The sequence below is a fragment of the Haemaphysalis longicornis genome, unplaced genomic scaffold, assembly GCF_048455015.1.
Source record: "Haemaphysalis longicornis isolate Haplotype H1 unplaced genomic scaffold, Haemaphysalis longicornis Haplotype H1 scaffold_10, whole genome shotgun sequence".
Taxonomy (NCBI): Eukaryota; Metazoa; Arthropoda; class Arachnida; order Ixodida; family Ixodidae; genus Haemaphysalis; species Haemaphysalis longicornis.
The window spans coordinates 116,370,257-116,387,583 of NW_027526204.1; positions in this window are offsets into that span (position 1 = coordinate 116,370,257).

Sequence of the window (17,327 nt, forward strand, 5' to 3'; positions counted from 1 at the left end):
TATATATATATATATATATATATATATATTGGCGTATTCTTGGGAGGTTGTGGCCCTTACTACACAAGGGTGGCCAATTCTGCTCTGGTGAGGGAGCGCGTTACCGGCAATGGTGGCCGGGGTCACGCCGCACCCCAAGCCCGAAACTGCAATTCCATCAATACGCGGATTTTTTTAATCCGGCGGAAATTTTCTGGCACCGGGGTTCGAACCCGGTTCTTCGGCACGCGAGGCAGATGTTCTACGTCTACGCCACCGCTGCACCCTGAACAAGAAAGAAAGTGAAGAAGAAAGCGTCCCTGAAGAAGAAAGTCTATGACAGCTGCATCTTACCGGTACTGAACTGCGGGGCAGAAACGATGGGGTTCACTAAGAGGGTTGAACTTAAATTGAGAACGACTCAGCGGGAAATGCAGGGGAAGATGATAGGTGTAACATTAAGGAACAAGAAGGGAGTGGAGTGGGTCAGGGAACAAACGTGTGTTAAGATATACTAGTAGAAATTTAAAAGAAGAAATGGACGTGGACATGACATGTAATGCGAACGCACGATAACCGTGGTCATTAAAGGTAACAGAGTAGATCCCTAGAGAAGGCAAGCATTGCAGGGGGCGGCAGAAATTTAGATGGGCAGATGAGATCAAGAAGTTTGTGGGGGTAAATTGGTCGCAGTTAGAAGAGCGCCGGGGTAATTGGAGATTAATGGGGGAGGCCTTTGCCCTGCAGTGGGCGTAGACGGGATGGTGATGATGATGATGATGTTGATGATGATGGTGATGATTATATATAAAATATATAAGCAGTAGAAGAAACGTTTCGCGGAACTACAAGAAATATTTGAGAAAATGCTTGACTCACGATTAAAAAATTAGCAGTGGCTTAGCTCGGCTATGCCAGGATATACGTAGCGTGAGCTAAGTTTCAGCAGGTTATTCTTAGGTTTCCTGGTTGTCTAGGATTAGCTGATTATTATGCTTACTGATGAAAAACGATTTCCAATCCGATCCAATCTAATTCCATTCAGTCCAGTCCAGTCCAATCCCGTCGCTGCTCCTCGCGCATTCGCAACACGGCTCTCCAGGAGCCACGCGAAACGGCTATAAAGCAGCTCCGGCGCAGCGTCAGACTTGGCTACTGCGCAACGGAGGCGCCTAGCTAGGCACGCGCCGGCAGCAGTGCGTCTGCGGCGGCTATGACGTCACTCTGCTGGAATGCGCAGCCCGGCGAATGTGCAGACCCAATTCTATACACACCCGTACTCCAATTGGATTGGATTTCCATCTAACACAACCCAATTTAATCCAATCCAATCCTATTCAAAGCCAATCTAAGCCAAGCCAAGCCATTCCCATCCGATCTGATCCGATCCAAATCAATCCAATGCTCCTCGCCCTTGCGCAGAACGGCCCTTCCAGGTCCACACGAAACTGCAAAACCTCGGCCAGTGTAGACTACGCTACAAAAAGCAACGCATCTCCACGAAGTGAATCATGACGAGTGGGAGCAACACTGCGAATCGTTCTTACCATAAATCACCCGTGACATTGCGCACTCGCGCATGCAAATGAGTGACAACGCGTGTTTACAGTATATACAATTCCAATCCAATCTTATTCCGTACAATTCAATTTAATCCAATCCTATCCAAATTCAATCTAATCTAACAGGAAAAGAGAGCTCTCTCCCCGTTTCCTCGCCCCAACGCGCAAACTTATTTTCTTAACAACGGTGCACTGTAGCAGACAATCAGCACCTATACAAGCATGCGTGTTTCTAGGTTGTACGCTACTCAGATGAAGACTGGTCCTCCAGTCGAAACGCCAGTAAACCTGGTTTACTCCTTTGTATTTAATCGTGAGGCAACCATTTACGGTTCGAGCTGCACAACGCCTTCGCCCAGTGCTCTCCATCTGTGTGGTGAAAAAATGCCCGCCGTATTGGATCCGAACCCAAGACCTCCAGAATACCGATCTGGTGCGATAACCACTAGGCTACCGGCGGGGCTGTTTCCCCACCAGTTACTTGGGTATTTATGTCAAGGTATTTATTTTTGTTTCCTGCACTTCACGGTGGTAGCCAGCGCCACTCGGACTACTCGGGGTGAAGGGGACCTTCTTTTTAACCCCCGGGCCGTGACTTGAGTGTCTACGGCATGTCGAGAGTGGTCGACCAGCGTTCAACCCTCTTAAAGGAGCCATGAAGAGAAAACACAAGTTTGGTTCATTCAAAAGATTGTCTCGTTAGAATCATACTGACACCACTTTTAACGTACACTTCGCTCAAATAAGCTACATAATTAGGAAAAACGGGAATGGTCATGCGACCCACCAGCTCATTTCCCGCAACAGAACCTGTGATGTCACATGGGCTAAGCTCTGCGATTGGCGGAGGCTGGCAGAAGCAGACGCAAATTAGGTAGAGCTTACAAACTAGACGAACGAGCGATTTGCGCTTAAATTTAGGGCACATTCTTTACAAAGCAATAGGAATGATGGGACAAACAGTGGAAGTTACGAAAGCACATGTAAACATAGAAGTACTGATGCGTTCTGCTGTTCGTACTGCGCACAGCATGCTTTGGTTTAGCTGCACATCACTACGGGGCTTGGGGTTGTCTCAGACGACACTGGCCGATTGACGCAAGCAACGGTGTCTTACGTGACCCCATTTGTCGAGCGAGCACTGTTTCAGGGAACGAATATTTTCTCCCAGAACAAAAACAAGCCAGGTTTAAATGCGGGCAAAAACAAACCAAACGCTTGCCACGGTATGGTGGCGCCATCTAGGTTACGGAACGTAAAGAAACGCGGGAACAAACCAACACCGCTACAGGGTGGAGACAACCTTTGAACGGTCCCGTGCCGCCGCAATTGGGCCAACGAGCTCAACGCGTTATTCTTTTCGTTTCCCACGAGACCTAGCAACGCGAAACAGACAATATGATTCAAACTTCTTCAGTAAACCGCGTTGCGGCGATAATTTTAGCGCGGTTTTGACACAATGACTTGCTTCGGCGGCGAGCGAGCAACCGAACATGGCGGCGCCAGCGTTACGTGTCTCTACCCTGTACGGCGGATGCGTGAATGAAGGTACTCTAGGCTGCAGAGCGGTCGGTTCCCGTGATGTCACTTGGGACCACGAAAACGCACGATTGAGCGGGAAAATCAAAATTTTAACCTAAATTGTTTAATTTCTCAGTGAATAAAGCACCGTTTGTATCCGGACAAGCGCTGGGGGCACTATAAAACACGAAATCTTTCGAATAAAACCAACTTGCATTTTCTCTTCATGGCTCCTTTAAGGCCGACCTCCATGCAGCGAAGTTTCTCGGCGAACTTGGCGCGGCGGACGCCGTGGTTTGACGCGCCGCTCAGTTTTCGTCCTCCCCAACCTCCATGCAACGTGACCCGGCGAACGCCGCCGATGGAAGACAGGACAGGAGGTACAACGAAGTACGAGGCTTTGATTGGCTGCGGCCTCAAAATGCATTTTGCCGCTTCCGGTCGCGTTCGCCGCCGCGCGTTCGACATCTAGCTCGTGTAGATCGCCGACGAACAGCCGTATTTTCGACGCCGGCGGCGGAGCGGCCGCCGCCGGGCGACGTTCGCCGCCTTTTCGCCTACATTTCGCTGCATGGAGGTCGGCCTTTAAGCTACCTTTGGCACCAAGACTGCCAGAACAGAGGCCCTCGCTATGCATGCAGCGAATCAGAAATGGGAAATGAGGGGCTCGATGAATTAGGACAGAATAAGGGTTGGCAGTCAAGAAAACTTTGGAGAGTAAAGGGGGAATGCGGTAGGTCATAGAAACAGATGAAGAATTTTTTGAGGGAGAAAAAAAGTGATGAAAAAATACTTGTCTGTCCGTCTTAATTCACCTAGCCCCTCACTTCCTATTTCTGATTCGCCACATGCTTTGCGAGGACCTGTGTTCTGGCGGTCTTGGTGCCAAAGGTAGCTTAAAAAGAGGGGTCAACTCTAGTCGACCACTCTTGACATGTTGTAGACACTGAAGTCGTATGGCCTGGGGGTTAAAAAGAAGGTCCCCTTCACCCCGAGTAGTCCGAGTGGCGCTGGCTACCACCCCCTGTGCAGGAAACAAAAAAAAATACCTTGACATAAATACCCAAGAAACTGGTGGGGAAACAGCCCCGCCGGTAGCCTATATGGTTATCGCACCAGAACGGTATTCTGGAGGTCGTGGGTTTGGATCCCACCCGGCGGGCATCTTTTCACCACTTTCTTTCAGACTCAAAAAATCCTTCATCTGTTTCTATGACCTACCGCATTCCCCCCTTTGCTTTCCAAGGTTTTCTTGACTGCCAACCCTTATTCTGCCTTAATACACCGAGCCCGTCATTTCCCATTTCTGAATCGCTACATGCATAGAGAGTACCTTTGTTCTGGCGGTCTTGGTGCAAAAGGTAGCTTAAAAAGAGGGTTCAACGCTAGTCGACCACTCTTGACATGTTGTAGACACTGAAGTCATGGCCCGGGGGTTGAAAAGAAGGTCCCCTTCACCCCGAGTAGTCCACGTGGCGCCGGCTACCACCCCCTGTGCAGGAAACAAAAAAAATAGCTTGACATAAATACCCAAGAAACTCGCGGGGAAACAGCCTCGCCGATAGCGTAGTGGTTATCACACGAGACCGGTATTCTGGAGGTCGTTGGTTCGGATCCCACCCGGCGGGCATTTTTTCACCACTGTCTTTCTGACTCAAAAAATTCATCTGCTTCTATGACCTACCGCATTCCCCCTTTGCTTTCCAAGGTTTTTTTGACTGCCAACTCTTATTTTCTGTGTTATATATATATATATATATATATATATATATATATATATATATATATATATATATATATATATATATATATATATATATATATATATATATATATATATATATATATATATATATTTATATATATATATATATATATATATATATATATATATATATATATATATATATATATATATATATATATATATATACATATACATATATACATATACGTGTATATATATATATATATATTGCCGCGAACCATACATTGGGTTTGTTTATTTGTGTTTTGCTTTTACCGCCCGGCTGCGCCGGTCTGTGTTATCTCTGCGCCAAGGGAAGCGCGTATTCCATTCTTTCTTTCTGTGCCGCATGTGTTATCTGTTGTGATAGGGAGAGCATTCCGATCTAACGTGAACAGCCCAGAATAATCTTCTTGGATCTACTATGTTCTCGATGCGAATCCACGTTTCGAGAACCACGCGCGCCAAAAGATAAAAAGCCTGCAGTGCGGACGCCGGGGCATTCGATTCGACGACACTCGCCTGTGCAAGTCACTTTGTTGACCGCTGCTTCGCCGCCTCTGTATTCTTTTGAGTTGTTAGGGGAGCACAAGTTCGCTCCAATAAACGTGTTTCTCATTCAACACAACTGCATCGTCCTTGTCTTTGTGACATCTGGTGGAGGTGCTGGGTACGCACCCTTCATGCCCACTACAACCTCGAAAAGCCGCCAAGCCAGTCCAACAAGAGCCAGCCCCCGCCTGCAAGATTTACCACCCGAGTTCGGTTTGATGCCAGAAGGGCCCAAGAAAAGGAACGCTGCAACCAACACCATGGTGCAAGAAACAACGTCGCCAATCGTCCTGCAGCAGCCCCGGGAACCGCCATCGTTCCGAGGAGCCCCCGCAGAAGACCCAGAAGAATGGTTGGAGAAACTGGAGCGCGTCCGGAAATTCAACAGGTGGGACGACGCAGAAACGTTCCGGCACGTTTTCTTTTACTTGGAAGATTCGGCTCGCACTTGGTTCGAGAACTACGAGAGCTCCTTGACAAACTGGGCTCAGTTCAAAAGCGAGTTTACTAAGACCTTCACTACCGTCGTGCGGAAAGAAAGAGCCGCCCTTTTGTTGGAAACGCGCACGCAACACCCCAACGAAGGTGTCGTGATCTTCGTTGAGGAGATGAAGCAGCTATTTCGCCGCGCGGACCCCGAAATGACGGAAGAAAAGAAGTTGCGCTTCTTAATGCGCGGAGTGAAGGAGGAACTGTTTGTTGGACTTGTCCGAAATCCGCCCAAAACCGTCGCCGAATTCGTGACCGAAGCCAACACCATTGAGAAAGCCCTCGAAATGCGTGCTAAGCAGTATGACCGCAACTTTGTTGGCGCGACCAATGCGAACGACTTTGGCAGCACGCGGATCCCGGCCGACAGCCTACGCGAGACTATCCGCGCAATAGTGAGAGAGGAGCTGCGGAAACTTCTCCCAACGCCGCCGCAGCCCCAAGTCGCTTCCTCTCACCGACGTGATTAGAGAAGAAGTGCAACAAGCGTTGGGAACTTCTACGCCATCCGAGGTACCCCGAGAGCCACAAGCTATGACATACTCCGCGGCTGTTCGTCGACCCCGCCCTGCTCCAACACGCCGTCAAGAGGCCCCGCCGTACCACCGCCCACTGTCACCCGCCCGACCCCCGGTAGCCCGAAACCAGACGCCGAGGAAGACGGACGTATGGCGAACTCCCGATAACCGTCCTCTGTGCTACCACTGCGGAGAGGCCGACCACATTTACCGTCGCTGCCCATACAAAAGACTCGGACTGCGTGGTTTCTCCGTCGACGCACCTCGCCCTCTCCCTGGACAACGACCACGTGAGATCGACGAGTATCTATCTGAAACCAGCCGTGGCCCAGCGCGTTTCAACCGTTCGCCGTCGCCCTACCCCTACCAATCGCCGAACCGCCGTAGCAACGCTGACTTCGCCCGTGGAAGGTCCCCAAGCCCACGCGGGGGAAACTAAAGGCGGCAACTTCTGGAGGTGAAGTTGCTCTACGGCGGAAAACTAGAAACCCTCCAATGACGCAAGGACGCGCTGAAGACACTGATTCACGACATGCCCTCATCCCGACGACCCGACCTAACCCTGATGAGACTCCCGAACACGACGACAGCTACACGGCGCGACGCGTTCCCCACCTGACCGAGACGTCCGTTGAGAAGACGACGACAACGACGATGCACAGTGCCCGACCATCAACACGTACAAGCAGAGATACGACGCCCCGACGAACCCGGAACTCGAGGAAGACTGCATCTGACGTCAAGGTGTCCATCGACGGCTTTGACGTAGTCGCCCTCGTAGACACGGGAGCTGACTATTCGGTAATGAGCGGACCATTTGCGTCTAAACTGAAGAAAGTTATGACCAGATGGGACGGTCCGCACATACGCACAGCAGGAGGCCACCTCGTGACGCCAAGTGGAACGTGCACATCGCGCGTCACCATAGACGGCACAACGTACCCTGCGGCGTTCGTCGTTCTGCCTAACTGCTCCCGCGACGTGATTCTCGGAATGGACTTTTTGACGGACAACGGCGCAATAATTGATCTGCAGACCAAGTCGATAAAATTTTCCTCCAATCACTCCACGACGCCGCAGCCGAACCCCGATCACCGTGCTGCTGTCAGGATCGCCGACGATCACATCACCCTGCCACCCCGCGCAAGCTTGATGATCGCCGTCTACTGTGAGGATGCTGCTTCTGACATCGACGCTATCGTAGAGAGTGATCGAAGGTTGCTTCTCGACCGCGGTGTCTCCGTCGCAAGAGGCATTGCGCACTTTAAGCAACGCCAATCTCACGTTTTGGTCACTAATTTCACCGAAGAGTACCAGCATTTAAACAAGGGAGCTGCAATTGCGTTCCTCGAAGAAACGCAAGAAGCAAGTGATGTGATCGCAGTCGCCGACTTTGAACGCACACCCGTAGAAACATTCAAGCTCCCGCAGCCATTCGACGTGAATCCGGCGCTACCGCAAGAACAACGGAAAAAATTATTGGCTTTGCTGCGTCGCTATAGCGAATGTTTTTCGTTGAGCGCAAAACTACGTCAGACCCCTCTAGCGAAGCACCGAATAATAACCGAAGATGGAGCCCGACCTACCCGACAGTCACCGTACTGCGTCTCTTCACACGAACGGGAAGCCATCCGGACTCAAGTCGACGACATGCTGAGCGATGGCATTATACAGCCATCGAAAAGCCCCTGGGCTGCGCCCGTCGTACTCGTAAAGAAAAAAGACGGCACATTAAGGTTTTGCGTTGACTACCGGCGACTGAACAAAGTCACGAAAAAGGACGTGTACCCCCTCCCCCGAATCGACGACGCCCTCGACCACCTCTGCCACGCGAAGTACTTCTCATTGATGGACCTGAAGACCGGCTACTGGCAAATTGAAGTGGACGAGAGAGACCGAGAGAAGACTGCATTTATAACCCCAGATGGCCTATACGAGTTCAAGGTGATGCCGTTTGGGCTGTGCACAGCACCAGCGACGTTTCAAAGAGTCATGGACACTGTGCTAGCTGGCCTCAAGTGGCACACCTGCCTCGTATACCTCGACGACGTAGTGGTATTCGCCCGGACTTTCGACGAACACCTTGCAAGGTTGGAGTCTGTACTCGAGGCCATTCGTACGTCGGGGTTAACGCTGAAGCCTGAAAAGTGCCGTTTCGCATACGGGGAACTCAAGTTCTTGGGCCACGTCGTCAACGCCGCGGGAGTCCTACCTGACCCGGCAAAAACTTCAGCCATTGCGAACTTCCCAAGGCCGAAAGACAAGAAGGGCGTGCGAAGATTTCTCGGGCTGTGCGCATACTACCGGCGCTTCGTCGCAAACTTCGCACGCATTGCAGAGCCACTCACGCGCTTGACGAAAAATAGCACCCCTTTCAGCTGGGAAAACGACCAAGAAAAAGCATTCGGCGAGCTGCAAAAACGCCTGCAAAGCCCGCCCGTGCTCGCTCATTTCGACGAAAATGCCGAAACGGAAATGCATACGGACGCCAGTGATATAGGCTTGGGTGCCGTCCTTGTCCAAAAGCAAAGCGGCTGCGAAAGGGTAATCGCCTATGCTAGCCGTGGTCTGTCGAAGGAGGAGAAAAACTATTCTGCCTCTGAGAAAGAGTGCCTGGCTTTTATATGGGCGATTTCAAAATTTCGCCCATACGTGTATGGAAGGCCATTCAAGGTTGTAACAGACCACCATGCGCTGTGTTGGCTCGCCAATTTGAAGGACCCCTCTGGCCGTCTTGGGCGGTGGAGCTTGCGCCTGCAGGAGTTCGACGTTACAGTCGTTTATAAATCCGGCAGGAAACACTCCGATGCCGACTGCCTGTCCCGCGCCCCCGTCGACCCACCACCACAAGACTCTGATGAAGACAGCGCGTTCTTCGGGATCGTGACGGAGAGCGACCTAGCCGCCCAGCAGCGTGCCGACCCCGACTTACGCGTCATAATCGAGTACCTCGAGGGATGCAACGTTGCCGTTCCTAGGACCTTCAAACGCAGCTTACCAGCATTCAGCCTGAGAAACTCCGTCCTTGTGAAGAAGAATTTCAGCCCCGGAACAAGAGCGAATTACCTTCTCGTCATCCCCGCGGACCTTCGTGACGAAATTTTGGAAGCGTGCCACGACGACCCGTCTTCCGGACATCTGGGCACAGCCCGCACTATTGGAAAAATCAAGGCGAGGTACTACTGGCCCGGCCTTACCTCTGACGTCACCCACTACGTCCGGAGCTGCCGTGACTGCCAGCGACGAAAAACGCCGCCGACAAGACCCGCCGGACTTCTGCAACCGATCGCCGTCCCATCGAGACCATTTCAACAGATTGGAATGGACCTTTTAGGCCCGTTCCCTACGTCACGATCACAGAACAAGTGGATTGTCGTAGCGACAGACTACATGACGCGCTACGCAGAGACCGCCGCTCTTCCGAGGGGGACTGCACAAGAAGTGGCGAAGTTCTTTAGAAGCCAAGTTGTGCTGCGACATGGAGCCCCGGAAGTCCTAATCACAGACCGCGGAACGGCATTTACTGCGGAGCTGATGCAAGGAGTATTACGCTACAGCAACACGGATCACCGAAGAACGACGGCGTACCACCCCCAAACGAACGGACTAACAGAACGTCTGAACAAGACAATCGCAGATATGCTGTCAATGTACGTTGACGTTGAACATAAGACTTGGGACGAAGTGCTCCCGTATGTCACGTTTGCGTACAACACGGCTATCCAGGAGACGACACAGCTGACGCCGTTCGAGCTTGTCTACGGTAGAAGTCCGACTACGATGCTCGACGCCATGCTTCCGCACGTAGAAGACGACGACCTCAACGCCGACGTCCACGGATATCTTCAACGTGCGGAGGAGGCCCGCCAGCTCGCTCGAGTTCGTATAACGGACCAGCAGCTGGTGGATGCGGGCCGCTACAACCTCCGACGCCGAGACGCCGAGTACCAACCAGGGGATCGTGTGTGGGTTTGGACTCCCATCCGACGACGCGGACTCAGTGAGAAACTCCTGCGACGGTATTTCGGACCCTACCAGATTCTACGACGTGTTGGCCAACTTACCTACGAAGTGATCCCCGATGGTGACTCCGGCACATCACGACGACGCACGCGGCCTGAAGTCGTCCACGTGGTTCGCTTAAAACCTTTCTACGGACGATGACGAACTTTTATTTTCATTTGTTCGGACTGTCGCTTATGTTAGCATCGGGTCGATGCACTCTTAGATAGGGGGGTAATGCCGCGAACCATACATTGGGTTTGTTTATTTGTGTTTTGCTTTTACCGCCCGGCTGCGCCGGTCTGTGTTATCTCTGCGCCAAGGGAAGCGCGTATTCCATTCTTTCTTTCTGTGCCGCATGTGTTATCTGTTGTGATAGGGAGAGCATTCCGATCTAACGTGAACAGCCCAGAATAATCTTCTTGGATCTACTATGTTCTCGATGCGAATCGACGTTTCGAGAACCACGCGCGCCAAAAGATAAAAAGCCTGCAGTGCGGACGCCGGGGCATTCTTGTTGACCGCTGCTTCGCCGCCTCTGTATTCTTTTGAGTTGTTAGGGGAGCACAAGTTCGCTCCAATAAACGTGTTTCTCATTCAACACAACTGCATCGTCCTTGTCTTTGTGACAATATATATATATATATATATATATATATATATATATATATATATATATATATATATATATATATATATATATATATATATACAGTAACCCCTCGTTATAACGAAATCGCTTTACTCGCCGCAATATCGTTTTATTCGAAATTTGTTCTGGTCAACCCAAACGCATGCATTTTAGGCCGCAATACTTGAGTAGCTGGACCAGCTTAGACCGAAGTGGCGAGCGGAGGCGCCGCTGAGCCTTGGTGACCCAGCGGCGAGTCAGGCAGTCAACATGGCGGGTTAACAAGGTGGTGTTTCGTGTTTCCCCGGCGATTTTCTCGAGCCGGTCATGTTCGATTCGCGCCATCCGACTTTAGACAAACGGTCCAAATACGTGGTCGAGTGACTGAATTTTGTTCTTAGACGTTGGTTAATGGCGTGAACGCAACGGTTCGCGAACACTCACACTTCAAGCGTAGAATCAGCAGTGTCGTCGACAGCGGGAAAACTTCACGGCAGCGCACCTCGGGAAAAAAATTGTCCAGTGATCATGCAAAATCTTTTTGCAAAACCCCTCAGATAGCATTATTGCGCTGTGTACCCACAAAGAGCAGTTAATCGTTGCTTTTCGAACTCGACAAAAGCAACCTCGGACTCGAGCCACGGAATTGGCGACGCTTTCCCAGCCCGAAACTCTCGTAGCGTTCCGTGATGCCCTCAGTTATCCCCCTTCTCCCTCCCCCCTAAAAAGTGGCCGCTGCCTTTTCCTCCTCATTCGCTCCGCAGTCTGCGAGGGGTTCTGAGGACAGTCACTGCTTGCTCAAAATGAAAAAGGGGATGCTCGTGCCCCGCAAGAACGGGAAACAGGCAAAGCTCACTGCTTTTTTTGCGCCTGAAAAACGTTTTGCTTCACTGAATACATTTGGGTTTGATTCCTCGCAGGTGGGCGCAAGTAAAGCTCAACTGGATTAGTTTTTCTTGAGTGGACGCTTATGTAGAAATACCGCTTATAACAAAATTTTTCGCCGTCCCGCTGACTTCGTTATAACAAAGAATTACTATATATATATATATATATATATATATATAGATAGATATATATATATATATATATATATATATATATATATATATATATATATATATATATATATATATATATATATATATATATATATATATATATATATATATATATATTGTAAGGAAGACCATCGCCAACACCATACTCGTTTAAATAATGTAGGAGCGTGGACAGCACTGGTCATTCGACGTGGGTATGTGACACAGAAGCCACACATGGAAGAGGCACCAACTCGTGGATGTCCCATCGCCATCGCTGGGACGAAGAAGAAGTCTCGTCTCGTTGGCTCTCCGTCTCGACTTGCTGGTCAGCGCGACTTGGTGCTTCGGTGCTACCGCTGCTGCTGGTGCGGCTGAAGAATAAAGCCTGAAAACCCTCTTATAATATATATACATATACCCGGACAAAAAGTTCAACAAGACTTTCTTGTTGGGCTGACAGCACGCCTGTGGGGCCAATAAGAAGTTCTGTCGGCACTCTATCGGCCCAATAGCCTAGTCTTCCAACAGGGAGTTTAACCTTGTTGGCGTTCACGATCAGTGAACGCCAACAGACGCCTTGTTCGTAATCAGCGGCGCGAGCGCGCCATCAGACAGGACCGACAGACGCCCTGAAGGTGCTTTTTAGGGCCTAAACAGCAGCGTCTATGTCTCGCATAGACGTTAGACGTCAACGTTTGTGTTCTGATTGTTCCCTTCAATAAGTAACAGTCAGACGGACGATAACATAACGATGTGAAGATACTGCTCATACCACGGCAAGCACAATCGTTTGTTGCTGCAGCCTCGTTTGCTCCTCGTCCACAACAAACTGAATCGGCTGTACAGCTTTCTTCGAAGGCGTGTATGCAGGGGTTCTATCTTCCTTTTTTGCGCAGGCCTCCGGGGGCGGTCGTGTAAAATCATTTTCGCTCGTCGGTGCCGTTCTGCCTACCTGTTTGCTGTACCTATTACGTCGCCGCCAGCGCATGCTTCGGTCGCTTTCTAATATTCCCCACTTGTTACAAACTCAGAGGTTTTCGCACTGTTAGCAGTCGTTTTACACGACGGGTTTGATGCGCCTGACATGCCAGGAGTGACATCGCTTGTAGTATTAGCGCGACGTTGCTTGTCTGCAAGACGGTGCGGAACAAACAAGCGTTATCAACGCCATGTTTCTAACACAGAACAATTCTAACGGCCCATTCCATTTCATTCGTGGCTACCGTCGCTTGCGCAGAAATGGTCGGGTTGACTGCGATAGCTTTTCTTCAGTCAAATAAGGGAGCTTTGGCTCAATCGCTTGCAGCGCTAGCAATGCGGCCTCGTCTGCAAGACCGGTGCGTGAGAAAATAGCGTTATGACAGCCAGAATTTCAAAAATGCAGCATAAACTAGACACAAACGACAATATTCGTTGGCAACTGACGTAAGTATAAAGTTGTTTTAGGCGCCCTCGCACCATTTGCGGTGATAGCTGAGCGTTAATGCGTCCGATTACTGTTTTGTAGGTCACTGGTTCGAATGCTCGTCGGTCCTTGCTTTTGTTTTTTTTAGGTGAGGGTATCATTAGCTCTTTTTTTTCGGACCAGGGTAAGCGCCTGTTCCTTGCTTTCTACCACGCCGACATTTACCACCATCTTCCTAAACCCAAAGTAGCTCGTTTTCTCGCACCTTCTCTCTTGAGAAGCCCACCGTGAAAACAAAACCAAAACAAACGTCAAAACCTCTGTACAGTATCAGAATATATGTCAGTTACTTTATGTGTAATCACTTTTGCGTTTAAAAACCTTAAATTCAAGTTCTAAACACATTTCAGACTTTTAAAGCAGAAAGATAATTACCAATATTACAGTACTAACACAATTTTCGTCAAACATAGAGGTGCTGCATTTGAAGTCTGGCAACTATCTCTCACTTTTTGTGTTTTTTTATGGCGTTTTGTGCCGAGTGGCTGTTGGCGTGATTTGATCAGTTTTATCTATTCCAAGCTTAAATCTTACTTATAAAAGCTTTATGGGTGATGTCTACCCTTCCAACCTACGCGTGTGTTGAACATGGGGACCCCGGAAGAACGATCATCGCCGCATAAAATACTGCGCGTCAAAAGTGGATCACATTACATCTGAACAAAGCGTGTGTTGGTGTCCCGGAGATGAAGACGACAGTGAAGGAGAATTGTACGTTGGAAACATCGTTTTTGCTCGGGTAAGTACGCATTTTTTATTATTCTGTATTTGGTTGGAACGAGTTCTGGTGTTTATGGGTCAGTGGTTCGCTAGACCACCATCTCATTTGCTCTGAGAGCCTACGTGATATAGCATACCTGTTTGGCGCCCAGTCCACCGTTTCCGAAGAAGTCAGCATCAATTTACGCTGAAGCTAGACCTTTGCTACGATGCTCGCGCTGTAGTACACGGCTGCTAATAATTTCACATCACGCAAGGCTCTTTAACACCGGGGCGTCTGTTTATGTGTCTCTCAAACAGTGCCTTTGCGGCTGCAGATCGCAGTCGCAATTTAGCGTGAGTGGCACGACGCTGGGATTAGTCCTCCTTCGTGAATACCTGCGGTATACCAAGAAATAACATGAACAGGAGGTTCCCTGGAAGTGCATGTGAAAAAGCGTACACTTGATTCCGTGGCTGGCGTCTCGTAGGTGTTTTGAAGTCTCCCCCCCTACCCGAATTCCGTGCAGTGCGCTTCGCAGCTATTGCGCTCGCGAGACCGGCTGCCGCCGTTGCGACCGTACGCGTCGCGGTCTTCGGGCCGCGATATGCGTGCCGTTCTCGTGAAGCTCGGCAACAGCGTCGGGAAATATCCGTACTCACTCGCCAACGCGCCCCGAGAGCGTACGCGTCGACCGGGTGCCTTCGGAGTTGTGCTGCAAGAAACGCAGGCAAGAGGTGAGGACGCAGGAGGTGTAGTTAAACAGATGAGAATTTACAAAGTGCAAGGTGGAGAAAATAGTATGCAAGGGCAGGAAACGGTGAGAGAGTTCGGGCCGCGCGCCAGCGAGCGAGTACGGAAATTTCACGACGTTTGACGTTGCCGAGCTTCACGAGTCCGGCACGAATATGACGACGCCCGTCTGAGAGTTCATAGAGGAATAGAATTCACATACGTGCAAATTGAAGGTGAAATGCGCGCATGTGGCCTCGCAGGGAGTTAGCATAGTCTCGGGGTAGTGGGGGAGATTTCACAATGCCTACGATGCGCCTGCCGATTCCGTCAGTGTAGCTCTCGGGAAGTCTGGGGCTTGATATCAGAGGCATATTTATTGTTTTAATTAGTGCAGAAAATTGAGCGAATTCATTTTTCTCATAACCGCAGGCCATACAGAGACTAACAAGAAAGCTGTAGGCACTCACTCAACTCGATTTGTATTGGAGAATTGAACGTGCAAATACAAGTCAGACATTGAAATGGAGGAGCCTCAACTATCACGCACCAGTTCCGATTGAAAGCAAGGGATACAGATGACTTGCGAGCATGCGTTCCATGCAAATTAGCTCAGCAATGAGGTTTGCATATATCATGCATACCCCAATCACAGTACCTGCGGGTCTAATAAATACATTGTTACTGTGACCTAAATTTCACTTGGGGTGTTCCGGGAATGTTCTTATTAGTGCCTTGGAGGTTACTGTCTTTAAACGATTAAAAATCTACTTGATGTAAGCATTCGTGCTTTGTGTGTGCTCTTGTATTTCAACAAGTGTCAGCACACTCACAGATTATGCACCTGCAGGTGCTGCTGCTGGCTATCCTGGGTCGGCTGCCTTCCAGTCCAGTTTCAAAAGCCTTGCCAGGGCCTCCCTTGGCCAACCGACACTGCACCTGCTCTACCCAAGTACTGCCTGGCCTTTCGTTGGTGCTCCGTACGCTTTGCCGCCAGGAATGGTCATTCCTCCATCCATCATCTGGCCGCTTGGACCACCCGTTCAGAAGCCAGCGCATTTGCTCGACACATTGGTCCAGGCACTGCTGACATATCGGTGCACCCACCGATTATGTACTTTCAGGTTAGTTATTGCATGTTGTGGAACCTGCTATGATGTATACCTGTTAACAGTGCTGTGGCCTCTGATTATTTGAAACATTTTTATGAAGCAGTGCTGTGCGTTTGGAGCGTGTCATTGCTTAGCAGAGATATTGAAGAGAATCTGGGGCCGATGACTAAAGGGCAAGAAGAGAAATTGAACTGACTTTGAAGCAAGTATCCGTATGTAGTGAAGCCAAGCAAACATTTAGGATCTTTCGATATGGTTTTGAACTTGCAATACAAACTGGTGTGGAACTACTTTCCATTCTAAGTAAGCTAACAATTTTATATACTTCAGATCATACTGTTATTAATCATACTATATCGAAAAGTACATCCCGCAGTCTGTAGAATTCTGACAGCGCTTTTTTCGCAGTCTCTCATGACAGGCACTATTCTCAATGATTGGAAGATAGTCGAGGTAGCACCAATCTTTAAATCAGGAGACGGTACTTCACCATTAAATTTCCCTAACAAGCACCATACGCAAGGTCGGGGAGCATTTCATCCACTCTCAGGTCGCTAATTATTTATAAAATCACAATATCACATTCGAATATCACCACGGTTTTCACAAGGGTTACTTGAGAAACACAACTTTCAGGATTTGTTCACGATCTACATTTATCGATTGACGCAGGCTTACAAACTGCAGTAGTTTTTCTCGATTTTTCTAAAGCATTCAATCGCATTGCACACCACAGACTACTTGTCAAACTTCACCCTAATGTCCTCACTTGAGCGAAAGATTTTCATTCTTCTCAAATGCCGTTTACTTCTCCTAATAACTATATACTTCTTTTGCTCGTGCCACTTTGTTGTCCCCCCAGGCAGGTTGCTTGGTCCTGTCTATCTTCCATGTTGCATATGCTCCCATGTAGGTCTATTTGCAGATGATGTTGTAATTTATCACACAATTTCTTTCAACTACTACCGTCAATGCTTTCAATCTGATCTTAACACAACTCCTGGTGCTGCAAATGGCTAATGTCACTTATCTCTAAAACAAAGTGCATGACTTTAACAGTGGCAAGTCTCGAATTGTAAATACCTACTTCATTAACGACAGCCTGATTACCTCTTGAGACAAAGGTGTTTTGGTAGGCCGGTAGGGGAGGGGGATTGAATGGTGGATTTCAAAAGGTAGATCGATTGGGAAAATAAGACGTGTGATTAATATTTTCATTCGCTTGGTGTGGCCGCTTTTCAGGTGGAGGCAACACGTAAAGACGACCGTGTTTT